The 14,968-nt window shown below is 44.7% G+C and overlaps 1 protein-coding gene across 1 annotated transcript in view; it reads left to right on the plus strand.

The window, feature by feature from the left end:
• Positions 1–14,968, plus strand: part of LPAR3 (lysophosphatidic acid receptor 3) — a 77,022-nt gene that overhangs the window by 11,417 nt on the left and 50,637 nt on the right. The window lies entirely within an intron of this gene.

A 14,968-nucleotide genomic window follows, 5' to 3' on the forward strand; every position in this document is an offset into this window, starting at 1 on the left:
GAATGCCTTACTCAAAGCAAGAACAGCCAGTGCACGCTCACATTACGTTTCCTTCCAACACCTTCACCGAGAGCAGCAGGCTTCTAAGGCAGAGAGGCCCCTGAATACAGTGACCTGAAGAAAACAGTTTATTTTTCTGCCTTGTTAACAGCCCTGAGGTGAGTGGTTTAGATTAGAAAGAGTCCTTCCATCTTGTTCCGCCACCATCCTCTAGGGCAGTGCTTCACAAACTCTCTTTGCTTAAAGACTGGCTTTCTTTATTCCCAGTAAGACAAAGGCCAGTACTTTTGGTTTATACTCCACTGATCATGCCCTTGTATCTCACAGCGGTGTCAAATTGTTGCAAACCTTTCTAGGCATTTGTTCACAACTTCTGTGCTTATCCCCTCATTAATGGAAACTGGTCCGTGGACTACTTTGGGTTGTGCTTCTGGGGCTTTGCCCTGGTCTGAGTGTTCAGGGCTGGGTCACAGGCCAGCCTGCAGGATGGAGAAAGGGCACAGAAGTGCACACCGTGTTCTGGGGCCAACTTCGAAGTAGCACTCTTCGTTTATGTGCACAGCCCACTGGCAGGAAGTTAGTCACATGACCACCCGAGGTGTAAGAAGCCTGGGAGATGGAGCTTGTTACTGTATAAGAAGAGGAAAACATGATTTAGCAGTCCATGCCATGGACTGCAAAGCTAAATAATGATCGCAGAAATAATTATGAGCAAAGTCGCAGGGCCATAGACAATCACGGGCACGTGAGTTAAGAGAGCTCTTCAGTGTCCTGTCACCCAGAACAGGGCCTCTTGGAAATGGATTCTGTGGTCCTGCTGGTCCTTTTATGCAGCCTGAGGGTCAGAGGCCGGTTGGGCAGTAAAATTAATAACGGGAAAGTTCATGCAAGAAGAGGCCAAGAACCATTCTCAGGAGGAAATCCAGACATCAGATCCTGAGTTTGGGAGTCAGAATCTGCAAGGCTGGATTCAGACTGCTGGGGCAGGACCAGATCTGAAGGCCTGGGACCCTGCAGTGGTCAGGATCAGTGGGGCAGCAGGAAGAGGGGTTCCAATAGTCTACCCCGCGCCCAAGCAAAGCCCAGGAGAGGGAGAACAGAAGGCTCCCGCTAGGGTGAGCCAGATGAAGCCCCTCCAGTCCCAAACCTCTCTGCCAACTTGCAAATGCTGTACCACAAACACCTGGTGAGGCCCGAGGCCACCATCATTTTATCCCCTATGTTAAAACCTAGTAGTTAAACCTCAACCTGTATTCCTTCCTCCAACAGCTGAACTGAGGTTCCGTGTCCCAACCTGCATGCATGCTACCCTCATGGAGACTTTCTTGTTGTTTATACGGAAGGCAGTTTGGGAGCTCGGCATGAGAGAGAATGGACGTGAGAGGTGTCAGGACTCCAGCTAGTCATTCAGGAGTCGTCCGTGCAGAGGAGATAACTTAAGCAACCATAGTTGCAGTGGAAGCAAGTTTAAAGGGGAGAGAAGAGAAGGCTGAGAACCAAGTCTGAAAGTCTGTACATTTCCAGGCTAATGGAGGAACAGGAGACAGAAACATTGAGGATAGAGGAGAGTCGCAGAGGCTTGGGAGGGGAGCTTCAAGAAGAGAAAAGCCTTTGTCAACGTCCACAGTGAAACCAAAGAGAAGGAGGATTGGAAACACAGGATTTGGGAATTATTCGATAAAACAGAACAAGTCTTTATTACGTTCTGATTACAGGCAAGGTTCTGTGTGCTTCAGAGAACAGGGAGACAGAAGGATACCAGTTCTGACCCCAAGAAGCTTGGAAGTGAGGTTAAGACAAATAAATATTTGATAAAGTATGCTGAGTGCCATAGGGGGAGGTACTAAGTATTTCTCAGCCAAATTTCTTGACAGAATAGCCTCTACTGTCTTTCTAATTCCATATCACCCAAGCATTACTCCATACCATGTGGTCAGGTTTCTGTCTCCTCTCCTCCCAACCAGCCAACTGAAACTACCCAACACACGAACCGCACACTTGTTGTGCATGGACCACATGCCCCTCTCCCACATCCCCTGTCGGGCATCAGGTGTGCAAACATGAGTAGGAGACTGTTGGGGCCCTCAAGAACCTCACCGCCTGGTGGTGGGGGCTGGCCTGAGGCAGAGCACGCGTCCACGGTGCAGTGTCAGGGGACCTCCCTCTTGGCTGAAAGAGTCTGAGTTTGGTGAATCAAGTCATTGAGGAGAATGAGTGTGTACATGGCCTTAAGCTCCAGTTGTGTCGATGTGTACAGGTTCCAGAGTCAAGGATTGCCTCTGATCCCCCCAAGCATTGCGTTGGAAGGAGCGAGCGGAAGAGCAGAGATGAGGAATGCTAGAATATGAGACTGTTGATGGCACAGAGATGAGCTTGCTCCTGAGCACCCACCCCCTCCCCCAGTGCGTTGAGCCCCCATGCTGCTTTCTCTACTCAAGGACTATGTCTGGCTTGTGTCTCCAGGGTCTAAAGATCACCTGCCATTATAGCATCTCCACCAAGGCTGCAGGCTCCAGAGCTTCTGGGACAGGAGCACTTATCTAGCATCCCCCACGGCTGGCCCTGCCACTGGAAATGCCACTGTGGAGGGTGCGTCAGTGGTGCCAGCGAAAGGCAGCCCTTGTAGTGATGTCTGTGTTGCCTCACATCAGGCTGCAGTGCCCCCCCATCAGGCTGCAGTGCCCCCCATCAGGCTCAGTACACCCCATCAGGCTGCAGTGACCCTCCATCAGGCTGCAGTGCCCCCCATCAGGCTCAGTGCCCCAATCAGGCTGCAGTGCCCCCATCAGGCTGCAGTGCCCCCCATCAGGCTGCAGTGTCCCCCCATCAGGCTCAGTGATCCCCATCAGGCTCAGTGCCCCCATCAGGCTGCAGTGCCCCCCCCATCAGGCTGCAGTGCCCCCCCCCATCAGGCTGCAGTGCCCCCCATCAGGCTCAGTGCCCCAATCAGGCTGCAGTGCCCCCCATCAGGCTGCAGTGCCCCCCCATCAGGCTGCAGTGCCCCCCATCAGGCTCAGTGCCCCAATCAGGCTGCAGTGCCCCCCATCAGGCTGCAGTGCCCCCCATCAGGCTGCAGTGCCCCCCATCAGGCTCAGTACACCCCATCAGGCTGCAGTGACCCCTCATCAGGCTACAGTGCCCCCCCATCAGGCTCAGTGCCCCCATCAGGCTGCAGTGCACCCCATCAGGCTGCAGTGCCCCCCTATCAGGCTGCAGTGCCCCCCCCCCCATCAGGCTGCAGTGCCCCCATCAGGCTGTCCTCCTCCCACCCCCAGCCCCACCTTCCTCATAGCACCTTAAGGAAAGTCTGCTGCTTCTTTCTCTGCACTGTCTGGTTTCAAACCTGGCTAATCCTTAGGCCCAAATTAACACTTAAACCCATGTCATTTATTTCCATGGTATTCAAGACCAGGAACACAGATTGGGTTGGAACTGATCCTGGATTACCCTGGAGGACATCTATGAGGTAGACTTCAGCATGCAGGGATCTGTTGGAATCCAGTGTAGCCATCTTTATTTTATGTCACCCTCCCCACTATAGACCAGTCACTCATTTATTGAATCCCTTACTGTGTGTAGAGAAATTTACTAGGATTCTGGTACATGTAAGGGGACAGAGGGGGCATCCAAAGAATTGTGATACTGGCCCATGCCTTTGGGAAAACAGTTTAATCCTCTTTTCTTCTCTGAGAGTTGTTACGTTTATGATCAGAAAATATTATGCATACAAGATCTTACTAAAAGATTTAAGAAAATCCGTAACATATTAAAAAAATCTTACCAATAACACTCTTGTATTACAATGTACTCTAAAATGATATCTGTATTACTCGGAGTTCCACAGGAAACAATTTACAGTTAATCTGGTATTTGGAAGAGGGGGATGGTAACATGGTAACTGGGGGAGGGAAGAGTTTATGGAAACCAAGAGATCCTACAGTACCCCAGAGCTAGAAACAGCAAGGAGCTGCTAACACCCCTCAACCTGAGAGCCAGGGGGAGGGAGAAGGGGAGGCTGCCTGTAAGGCAGGGAGGGCACAGGGGGCATCAATGTCTCAGCCTCGCCCCCCACCTCCTCCCCATCTCTTGCTGCACATCTCATTGGCAGGAGCTGGAGGCAAGGAAGCTGTTGATACAGTCCTGCACGTGGAGGAGGCTGGAGAGGGAGCCGGAGGGACCAGTGGATGAGATCAGGCACAGCACTGAGATGCCTTTTAAGTGCGTTTCTGTGACCTGGCTCCCTTCACACAGATGTGCTGTTTTACTACTAGACAGGCATGGGGTTGAGGGGAGAGGGGACGGGAGGGGGATGGCTGACAGCCTCCTGCTTTAATGACGCAACAGTAGTGCTCTCCTTCAGAACCTCGGAAGCCTGTGTTAAAACAACTGTTTCCCACTACAGCCACATCCTTGGAAAATATGATTTTCCTTTCTGTACAGAGTTTCAGGACTCAGTTCGGCACTAACTGGGGCTGGTGTGCTTTCCAGAAGCGTGGGGGGGTCACTGCAGATCACTGTTGACCTGTAGCTGGGAACCACCACAGATTATTTGCAACAAACCAAATGGAGCAAGAGACGGTTAAATATCCTTCTCCGGGCTGGAGGAGGGAGACTGGACCACAAAATGGAGTGAGCCAGGGAATGAATGTGGTACACGGTCAAGTTAGGACAAACAGTTTGGACCAAAATGTTCTCTGTGGCGAATTTTATAATGTAAAGAAATCTAATTTTCTTCTCATGGGAAGTCATTTGCTGTAAGCAAGAGCTTTACAATTTCTCAAAATATATTTTCACAGAAGGGTTCAGTTCTTTGTACAAGAACATCTCTCTTAAGGATGAATATCCACACTTTAAATTTTGACATTTTCTCCTCCTCCATACAGTAAAGCAACTGACTGGGGGTGAGGGTGTAACTCAGTGGTAGAGTCTGTGCTTAGCATGCATGAGGTCCTGGGTTCAATCCCCAGTAGCTCCGTTTAAAAAAAATAATAAAAATTTAAAACATGAATAAACCTAATTAACCCTCCCCCCAAAAAACTTTAAAAATCCCACAAAAACAAACAAACAAACCAGTAAAGCTACTGATGTGTGATTACATGATGATCTGGGACTTATTTGCTATATGACAGAACATATGGAGTTATATTGTGAATAAATATTACTCATTTTAAGTGTTTTGATTAGCATCTTTAATTTTAAGAAGGCCAAAGGGCAAAATGTCTGTCGTCTTTCTAGCCTAGGGAATTAGATGAAATTAAAATTGTATAAAACTGGTAAAGCGAGCACAGTCAAAGCTTTACACTACATTTGGATAACTGAGGGAATTTGCTGATTCTGCGAAGTCTGTGTCTCACCTCTTTTACTTATTTATTTTTTTACATTTTTTTATTGAGTGATAGTCGTTTTACAATGTTGTGTCAAGTTCTAGTGTAGGGCACAATTTTTCAGTTACACATGAACATATATATATATTCATTGTCACATTTTTTTTTCGCTGTGAGCTGCCACAATATCTTGTATATATTTCCCTGTGCTGTACAGTATAATCTTGTTTATCTATTCTGCATTTTAAAATCCCAGTCTGTCCCTTCCCACCCCCCGCCCCCTTGGCAACCACAAGTTTGTATTCTATATCTATGAGTCTGTTTCTGTTTTGTATTTATGCTTTGTTTTTTTTTTTTTAGATTCCTCATATGAGCTATCTCATGTGGTATTTTTCTTTCTCTTTCTGGCTTACTTCACTTACAATGACATTCTCCAGGAACATCCATGTTGCTGCAAATGGCGTTACGTTGTCGGTTTTTATGGCTGAATAGTATTCCATCATATAAATATACCACATCTTTTTTCAGTCATGTGTTGATGGACATTTAGGCTGCTTCCATGTCTTGGCTATTGTAAATAGTCCTCCTATGAACATTGGGGTGCAGGTGTCATTTTTGAAGTAAAGCTCTTTCTGGATATATGGCCAGGAGCGGGATTCCTGGGTCATGTGGTAAGTCTATTCCTAGTCTTTTGAGGAATCTCCATACTGTTTTCCACAGTGGTTTTCCTTGCTTCCCTCTCCCACTCTTAATGATTTAGATGTCTTCTTTTACAATTTTGTGTTTATTCTTTTTGTAACTCATGGCAGTTATCTCTTTCCAGTTATGAGTTTCTCATTTTTGTAGCATCCTGCTTCTTTTCTATTTAGAGTAGGCCTGTCAATATTTCTTTCAGAATGGGGTTAGTGTTGTTAAACTCTTTGAGTTTTTGCTTGTCTGTGAAGATCTTTATCTCTCCTTCTATTCTAAAGGATAGCCTTGCTGGATAGAGTATCCTAGGCTGCATCTTTTTTCATTCAGGACTTTGAATATATCTTGCCACTCCCTTCTGGCCTGTAGTGTTTGTGTAGAGAAATCAGCTGAGAGCCTTATGGGGGTTCCCTTGTAACTCATTCTTTGTTTTCCTCTTGCTGCCTTTAGGATCATTTCTTTATCCTTGACTCTGGCCATATTGATTATGATATGTCTGATGTGGGTCTGTCTGGGTTCTTCCTGTTTGGGACCCTCTGAGCCTCCTGTACTTGGATATCTGATTCCTTTAGGTTTGGGAAGTTTTCAGTCATGATTTCTTCAAATACCTTTTCAATCCCCTTTGTTCTTTCTTCCCCTTCTGGAGCCCCTATTATGTGTAGTTTGGCACACTGTGTATTATCCCATAGGTCCCTTATATTGTTTTCATTGTTTTTTATTTCTTTTTCTCTCAGCTGTTCTGATTGGGTGCTTTCTGTTGTCCTGTCTTCTAGGTCTCTTATTCATTCCTCTGCATTATCTAGCCTGCTTTGTACAGCCTTTAGTTCAGCTCTCATCTCAGCAAATGAGTTTACTAATTCTACTTGGTTCTTCTTTATAGCTTCTATTTCATTTTTGACATAGTTTATATCTCTAAACACTATTTCTTTTAGTACCTTCAGTACTTTGATCAATCCTTTTGTGAAATCTTGATCTAGTAGGCCTTGATCTATTGTCTATTTCCTTGACCATGCTTTCAGGGGATTTCTCTTGATCTTTTAATTGCGAGTGGTTCCTCTGCTTCTTCATATTGCTCATGTCTCTCTGGCACTGTGGCTTAAGGAGTATCAGTTATCTAGTTCTCCTGGAGATGGTGTGCTCTTAATGATTTTATCGAGAGGTCTTTGTGTCTTCACCCCATTTTGCGAACTCAGCTTGCTGTTTCCAGAGGCCCTTTGTTGGTGCCCTCATCTGTGTTGCTCCCAGTGGCTGTCGGCTAGCAGATCATGCCCCCTCCCAACACTGGGTCAGGTGCTGAGCTCTTACTCAGTGGGCAGGTGGGTCACTCCGCCTCCCAATGCCGCAGTCAGATGCTGCGCTTGGGCAAGGCAGGTGGGCGGATCACGCCCCCTCCCAGCACCGTGGTCAGGTGCTGCGTTCCTGCCAGGAAGGCGAGTTGCCGCCTGCCCTCTCCTGGCACCTGTCGCTCGGCTGCTCTGTGCAGCTGCCTGCTCCACCTTGGGTTGGCGCTCCGAAGGCGGATCCGGGAATAGTGTGGAACCACTCCGCCCCTGCTCCTTGTCAGATCTCAGCTCCTTGTTTGTCTTGGTGGCGCGAGTTCTCTGAGGTGCCAGGGCAGAAAGAGCTAATCTGCCTCGGGCTGTAAACAAGTCTCAGTCCTGCCCAGGAGGTTGCGGAGCCCCCGGGTGCGGATTCAGGGCTTGGCCCCGCCCCCGCCCGGGCGCTGCCCACAGGAGGAGGTGGCGGCTGTGGCTGCGCCCCTCCTCTCTCCTCCAGAGAAGCTCCAGTAATGGCTGCGCGGGTCTGAGGAGACAAAGGCTACGGTGCGCCTCCCCCCAGGGCACACCAGCCGTGTTGCTTTGCTTTTTCACAATTTATGTGAGACCGAGGTTGCTCTGCTCCGTATCCCCTCCCAGCCACTGCGCGGGCAGCCCCCTGCAGTCCCCCGGGGCCGCCTCAGTGCAGCTGCCCCCGTCCTCCGCCTGGCTCGGGCGGCCTGGCCCGGCCCCAGCTGCCGGCTCGCCTCTCGGGCTGGGTGTCGTGGGGACCCTTTGTGCCCGTTTTACTCAGTTCTGTCAGTCAAGGGGTGCTGGGGTCAGATCTGAGCCTTGGAGGCTCTCCCTCCATCCTGCTGGCCCCTCCGTTGGAGAGGGGAGACCCAGCAAATGAGCCCCAGTCCTCCTTTGCTGCTCCCTCCTCATGGGACCAGTCCCGCACTGTTTTGCTTTTTCTTCTTTCTTTTTTCCTTTTCGCCTACCAGACTTTTGGCATCTTTGTGTTTTGAAGAGGGCGATGTTCTGTTGGAGTTCGGCAGGTGCTCTGGTTGGCTGAGTGGGTCCGTAGATGTGAGTTTTGGTGTATTTGTGGGAGACGGTGAGCTACGAGCTTCCTTCTACTCTGCCATCTTGCTTCTCTCCTGTCTCACCTCTTTTATTTAGTTTAGTTCTGTATGTTTTCAAGTTTGCTTTCCTGTTTAATGTAGAGGTTTAAGGCAGTCTTCAGTCATCAGTGACCTCTGGGGTACAATACACTTGACCATAGTTGTTTATTAAACAAGTCCTAGAGTAGAAGCTGTGTGTATACCGTGGCCTCTTGTAAATCCACCCACTCAATGGAGGGAGAAAGCAGCGGTTGAACCAGCTGACATGCAACAGGCAGCCCTCCCTGCCTCCAGGGCTCAGAAACGTGCATGGGCACAGTACCCTGTTTATTCTGCTGCGTTCTGGCTGGAGTTCTCCCCTGCGTGTCACCGCTCGGAGCTGAAGATGACTTGAGGCACGGAAGTTGCTCACTTCCCAAGCGCACCGGGGTGTGCCCGCCCCTCCTGTGTGGCTGCTGTCTTGGGAACTTGACTCTCCAGCACAGGCATTCTGTGTATTGTGGGACTGGGTTGCTCTGTGAAGAGCAGAGGCTCTCAATCAGAGCAGCTCTACGTGCCTGGGTTTACCATTCATTCTTAAGAAACAGAGTAATGAAAGTTCAGCGAAGTTGAGTTTAGCTTTCTTAAGAGAAATGGTCTAGTGTGTTAACATGGGGTAGCAGATTTGTAACAGCCCTATATTTAATAGGCACCCCTAAAGTCAACATATTAGCTTCACCCAAGAATTTTGAGGATCCCAATACTCTGTCACAGATAACACCTGTTTAAGTTGAATTGCCAACGGATGGCTACTCCTCTGTGTTTTAGCGTAGCAAAGAGTAAAGTAACTGTGTATAGAACCTGTGGGCCTTATTTACTTTGAATTTATTGCAGTACAGTAGAGTTGATAGCATCCTCTCTCCCTTCTCTTTTTAAAATCTGTTTTTAATATTTATTTATGAAACAGTCTTATATTTACAGAAAAATGGAGCAGATATATAGAGGTCTTATGTTATGCCCCACTCCTGCACACAGTTTTCCCCCCCGCTATTTTTAACATCTCACATTAATATGATACATTTGTTACAACTAATGGACTGATACATCCATTATTATTAACTAAAGTCCAACTTGATTCCGATTTTCTTAGTTTTTACGTAATGTCCCTTTTCTGTTCCAGGATCCAGGATACACATTATATCTAAAAGATGTTATGTCTCCTTAGGTTCCCCTTGGCTGTGACAGTTTCTTAGATTTTCTTTGTTTTTGATGACCTTGATGGTTTTGGGAGAATGTCTTCCAATTGAGATTTGTCTGAGGTTTTTCTCAGATTAGACCGGGGTTATGGGTTTGGGGAAGGAGGATTACAGAGTAAAGTGCCACTCTTAACATATCTTATCAAGGTTACAGACAAGCAACATGATTTATGACTTGATGTTGACCTTGATCACCTGGCCAAAGTCCTATTTGTTAAGTTTCTCCATTGAAAAGTGACCCCTCCCTCTTTCATACTGTCTTCTTTGGGAGGAAGTCACTGTGCACTTGAGGAGTGGGAGCTATGTTCCCCTCCTTTACAGTGGAATGTCTGCATAATTTATTTGGAATTCTTCTGCATGGGAGGTTTGTCTCTTCTTTCTCATTTATTATTTTATTCAGTCATTTATTTATATCAATATGGACTAATGAATTTTTAATACATTGGGTTATAGTCCAGTAATACTTTATTTTGTTGCTCAAATTGTTCTAGCTTTGGCCATTGGGTTCCCCCCTCTTTTGAAGTTATGTTCAAAGAGGAGTCTTCATTTCTGATGTTCATACAGACAGAGGAGAGGTCTCTTCCTTGGAACCGCCCTTCAGACCACCCTGGCTTGTCTTCTCTGGTGAAGCCACTGTTCAAGGGTGGCACACACCACTCCTCACACCCCTCAGCCAGCAGGGCTCGGAGCCAAGTCTATAGTGGGAAATGCAAGAGTTTTAAGATCCAAAATAGAGAATATGCAGAAGAAAAAAGAAAGTAATCATGCTCAGTTTGGGTGGACAGGTAGGGTGCATGCAAGCATGTGTGCACAAGTGTACTTCATTTTATTCCACATTTAACAAGCACTTACTGTGTACCTACTATGTGCTGGTCATTGTTCTAGGTACGGGGGTTGCACTGTAACAGCACAAAGTCCCTGACTTCCTAAGGCCACATAGCCCCAGGCGGGTAGTGTCAGGTAGTGAGAAATGCTGCAAAGAAAAACAAAGCAGGGGAAGGGGCAAAGGTGCAGTGCGGGTGTGGCCTGGGGAGAGGTGCTCTTGTAGAGAGTGGCAGGGAAGGGAATAGCTGATGAATTGACATTTGGGCTGAATGAGGTGAAGAAATGAGCCCTGAGGGTGTCTGGAGTAAGCGGCTTCCCGCAGAGGAACAGAAAGTCTGAAGGCTTTGAAACTCATGGCTGAAATGAACCTGAGGGATCATATGTGGATTTAAATTTCCCATATTATCCTGATTTTGCCATTAACATGAATTATTAAAAGGAATTCAGTGAGCAAATGTGATTGCTCGTGCCGGAGTGGTCTCTCTTCTGGCTGTGAGCATACCAGCTACTAATCTCCGACTCCCTCTGGCTGGAGTTTCCAGAGAGTAGAGGGCTGTTCCACGTGTGTGGACCACAGAAAATGAAACATGCACACCACCAATTACTCTTACTCTGGATGCACCCGATTTCGTCCTAAGGGGAAGAAGGAAGTGTTATTGAAAGCCAGCTAAAAGGCCCGCAGCAGCTTGTCTCAAAAGATACAGCTCAGAATAAGCTGCTTGAGTGGTTTTCAGATGTCTTAATTTTCATAATTGTTTCCACATTATGGGCTGTTTGGACAGCTTTTCAGAGAATGCTGTTTGGGAGAATCTAAATGAAAGCTTTGCTCATGAAGTTTTCATTTGGGTTCCACATATAGACTTTCTAAACCATCATTTTATGAAGCCTTAAATTACTGAAGTTTGAAGTTGTGGTAGTAGCTCCAAAGTTTAACATCTTTTGTTTCTGGTTCAGAACTATTCAAACCCTCTAAACTTTTAGTGTAAAAACGAACAAAAGAAAAAGGAAAAAAAGAAAAAGAAAAAAAAGGAAAGAAAAACACAAACAGCTTGGGATTTGGCAGAATTAAAGTTTAGCAACGTTAAACTAGTCTTGAAATTGTATTGTGTGGCCTACTTACCATAAAATTTCAAAACGTATTTTCAGAAAAATGCCTTTTCTCTACTTCTCAGGGCTTTTAAAACAAAATAAAAATCCGAAAGTCTATTTAGAATGCCCACATTTTTTAATAGTGCAAGGCAGTCTTTGAATGTCATTTGATGGGATCTTTCTATTTTGGTAATTCCATAGTTACTTTAAGTATGACTGTAGTTCTTTGTCTGTCTGACGTTTGGTTTGTCTGTAGAAGGAAAATGCAGTGTGGTAGATAAACAGGGCAGGCCCGGAAGCACAGCTGCCTGAGGGGAAGGCAGGGCCCTCCACTTCCCAGTTGTGTGATCTTAGACAAGCGTGCTTCAGTTTCCTCACCTGCAAAATGAATTTGTTAATAGTAACTAATTGTTGTGGGGAGGATTAAAGGAGATGACCATGTAAAATGCTTAGTCCAGCACCCAGCACACAGTAATCACTCCAATATTAGCAATTAAAAATAGTAACAACGGGGGGGGGGAGTAAGGTATAGCTCAGTGATAGAGTGTGTGTTTAGCACATGTGAGATCCTGGGTTCATTCCTCAATGTCTCCACTAAAAAAAAACAAACCCTAATTACCCCCGCCCAAATAGTAATGATGAAGTCAAGATACTAAGAAACTAGCCCCAAAACACATAATCAGTGATGGAGTTCTCTAATGTGCATATTTAGTGGGTGACCTGTGATCAGCAAAGGCATTTAACTGAACCTTTTCATTTTAGTAGGGGAAGAGAGAGTGTAGGATGGAGATTCATTTGTTTATCCCACACATGCTGATGCTGTAAACACAAGCATAAGAGGCGAGGTCCCTGCTCTGCTGGAGCGAAATGCTCTAGCAGTGGGGGATGGACGATAAAGGCAGAGACACACAAAAAATACGTAACAATTGGCAGAGGAAACAGGGCTGTCTGGTGGCGAGAGCTGGGGGTTTCTTTGGATTGTCCAGAGAGGGTCTCTGTGGAGGGAATGTTTAGGCTCGGATCATAGAATCATGTTGGAAGGTTTGAGAGAGGTCAAGAAATGATGATCAGATCATTTGTTACAAGCTCACTAAAGTTTTTGGTAATTTCCAGCTAAGAGAATATGGTTGTCTGTAATTAATAAGTTGAAATGTCAGCAAGGTCGGCTGCTTATGGCAGAGGAGAAAAAAAATCAAAACTACTGATTCACAGAACTTTCAGTTGTTCGGTTTTGAGGGCGCTGAGGTGATGGTGTTAGGAAATGTTTTATAGGAGAGTTGGGGCGAGTGATGGCCTGATTTGGTCAGCTGTCAGCTTATGAGGTTTTGTGGTTGCTTGAAGTTTTAAGTAGAAACCATCTTATTTTCATTATTGCTGGGAAGCTGTATAAAGTGTGCTGTGCTGGTGAGACTGGTAACAGTGGACCTAAGCGAATCCTTGAGGCATTTCCTTTAAGCGTTGATTTTGATTTTTCAGGGCTGTAGTCGTCAAAGAAAGATGGATTAAGTGGATTAAGTGTGTGTTCCTAAGACAGAATTTGTGAAGTGCCATTTAAAAGTCTATTTATTTATTTACTATGGAAAATGTGGAACATGGAAACACCTGGAAGGAATTTTTAAAAAATGACCCACAATTCTACCATTCTTAATTAACTATTTACACTGTGAGTTTTCTTCTTATCTTTTTTCTATATCTTCTAAAAATAGTCAAGACACATATTTCTGTGTGTTAATATATATGTATATATAGATACATGTATATATAATTATAATTAAAATACTGGTATGTACTTTTCCTTATATTACTGCAACTTCATTGTAGATACGGTTTTCAATGGCTGCATAATATTTCACCCCGTGGAATCTTTTTCACCAATTCCCTATATGAATTTAAAAAATTCTCATTGTCTGATTCTTCCAGTAAGAATTTGAGGCTGGGAGGTAGGGAGCTGCTTGATGGGAGTTCTGGTGAATCATGGTTTTCCTGCTTAACTTTGTGAGACAAAACTACTTCTCATTCTCAGGACACATGTTGCTAAAGTATGTCTAAGGGTGTGCCATTCTGGTTTTGATGGGGGAAGTTGGATTTGAAGATTTTTGAAGTAAAAGTGTGAGGCTTTAGGGTATCATATAATTACAAATTCAACCACATTTATGAACCAAAACTAATTGTTAAGACCCCTTTAAAAAGAAATTAGGAAAATTGAAAGTTTTTTTGGTAGTGTGTTAATTCCTGCATCTTTCTGACATGTTCGTCTTGATAAGCTGGTGAGCTAATCAAGGATGATATAATTTTAAAATGAGAAATGTATTTCTTCTAGCTCTCTAGAGCATACACAAAAATAAAATACATAAATGTTTTTCATTAGTGAAAGGACACGTAATCATTAAAATTTCTCATGTGGTTCTTGGATTGTATTGAATTTCTATACATTTTCAACACTGTTGAAAGCTACATTTTCTCCCTGGATATTAAAGTTGAATTTCACTAGATTAGTGTCTTCTATTAAATTCTCATATGCTGCTGGTGGGATTCAAAATACAATGTGTCTTAAGGGCAGTTCGACAATATGTCTCAGAAACCTTTAAATAAATTAATATTCTTTACTTCATCAACTTGAAATCTAGGGATTAATCCTAAGGAAATAATTGGCCAAGTGTGTAAAGATTAATACATAAGAATGTAGCCTTGCTTATGAAAGTGAAATATTGGAAACAACCTAAATATCCAACAGTTAGGGATTAGTTAAGTGTGGTACACTCATATACGAAACTATTATGAAGCTATTAAAGTTAGCACATGTCTGTATTTTTAATTTGGGAAAATTATCATGATACATTGTAGATATATTGGTCTCTTGTATGGAGTTATCTGATACTGGCAGTTCAATATTGTGGATGTCTTCCAAAGAGAATATTTTTATTTTGTTATTAAAATTGAATCCTCCTTCCTTGTAATTGAAAGCACTAGAGCCATTTGTCTCCTGAGTCCACTCTCAGTTTATTTTAAGCAGATAAAATGATATTTTACCTTCCATTTGCTATTGCAGAGAAGCATGCATCTAATTCACTTAAAAATTTCATTATACTGTTAAATATAAATTAGAAAGAAGACTCTACAGTACATTTCTCTTTTGTACTACATCACACGGGTGTTTGATCTGCTTATCCCGATTCTGGATGTGGTACTGTGCAGAATTTATAAGATCCTTAAAAGCTGGGGATTTCTATTAAGCTTTTGCTGTCAGAGCCACTTCATTCCCACCAGTGGACTCAGTGCCTGGGCCTACTGGATTTCCAGTTCTACAGCAAAAAAAAAAAAAAAATTGTAGCCTCATTTCTTGAGAGAGAGCCCTTGGTCATTCTCCCCAGAAGCTAGATTTTCTGGCCTTCGACCCCAGTCTCCATCAATGGGACCCTTCCTGG

Source organism: Camelus bactrianus, chromosome 13 (genome assembly GCF_048773025.1).
Source record: "Camelus bactrianus isolate YW-2024 breed Bactrian camel chromosome 13, ASM4877302v1, whole genome shotgun sequence".
Classification (NCBI taxonomy): domain Eukaryota; kingdom Metazoa; phylum Chordata; class Mammalia; order Artiodactyla; family Camelidae; genus Camelus; species Camelus bactrianus.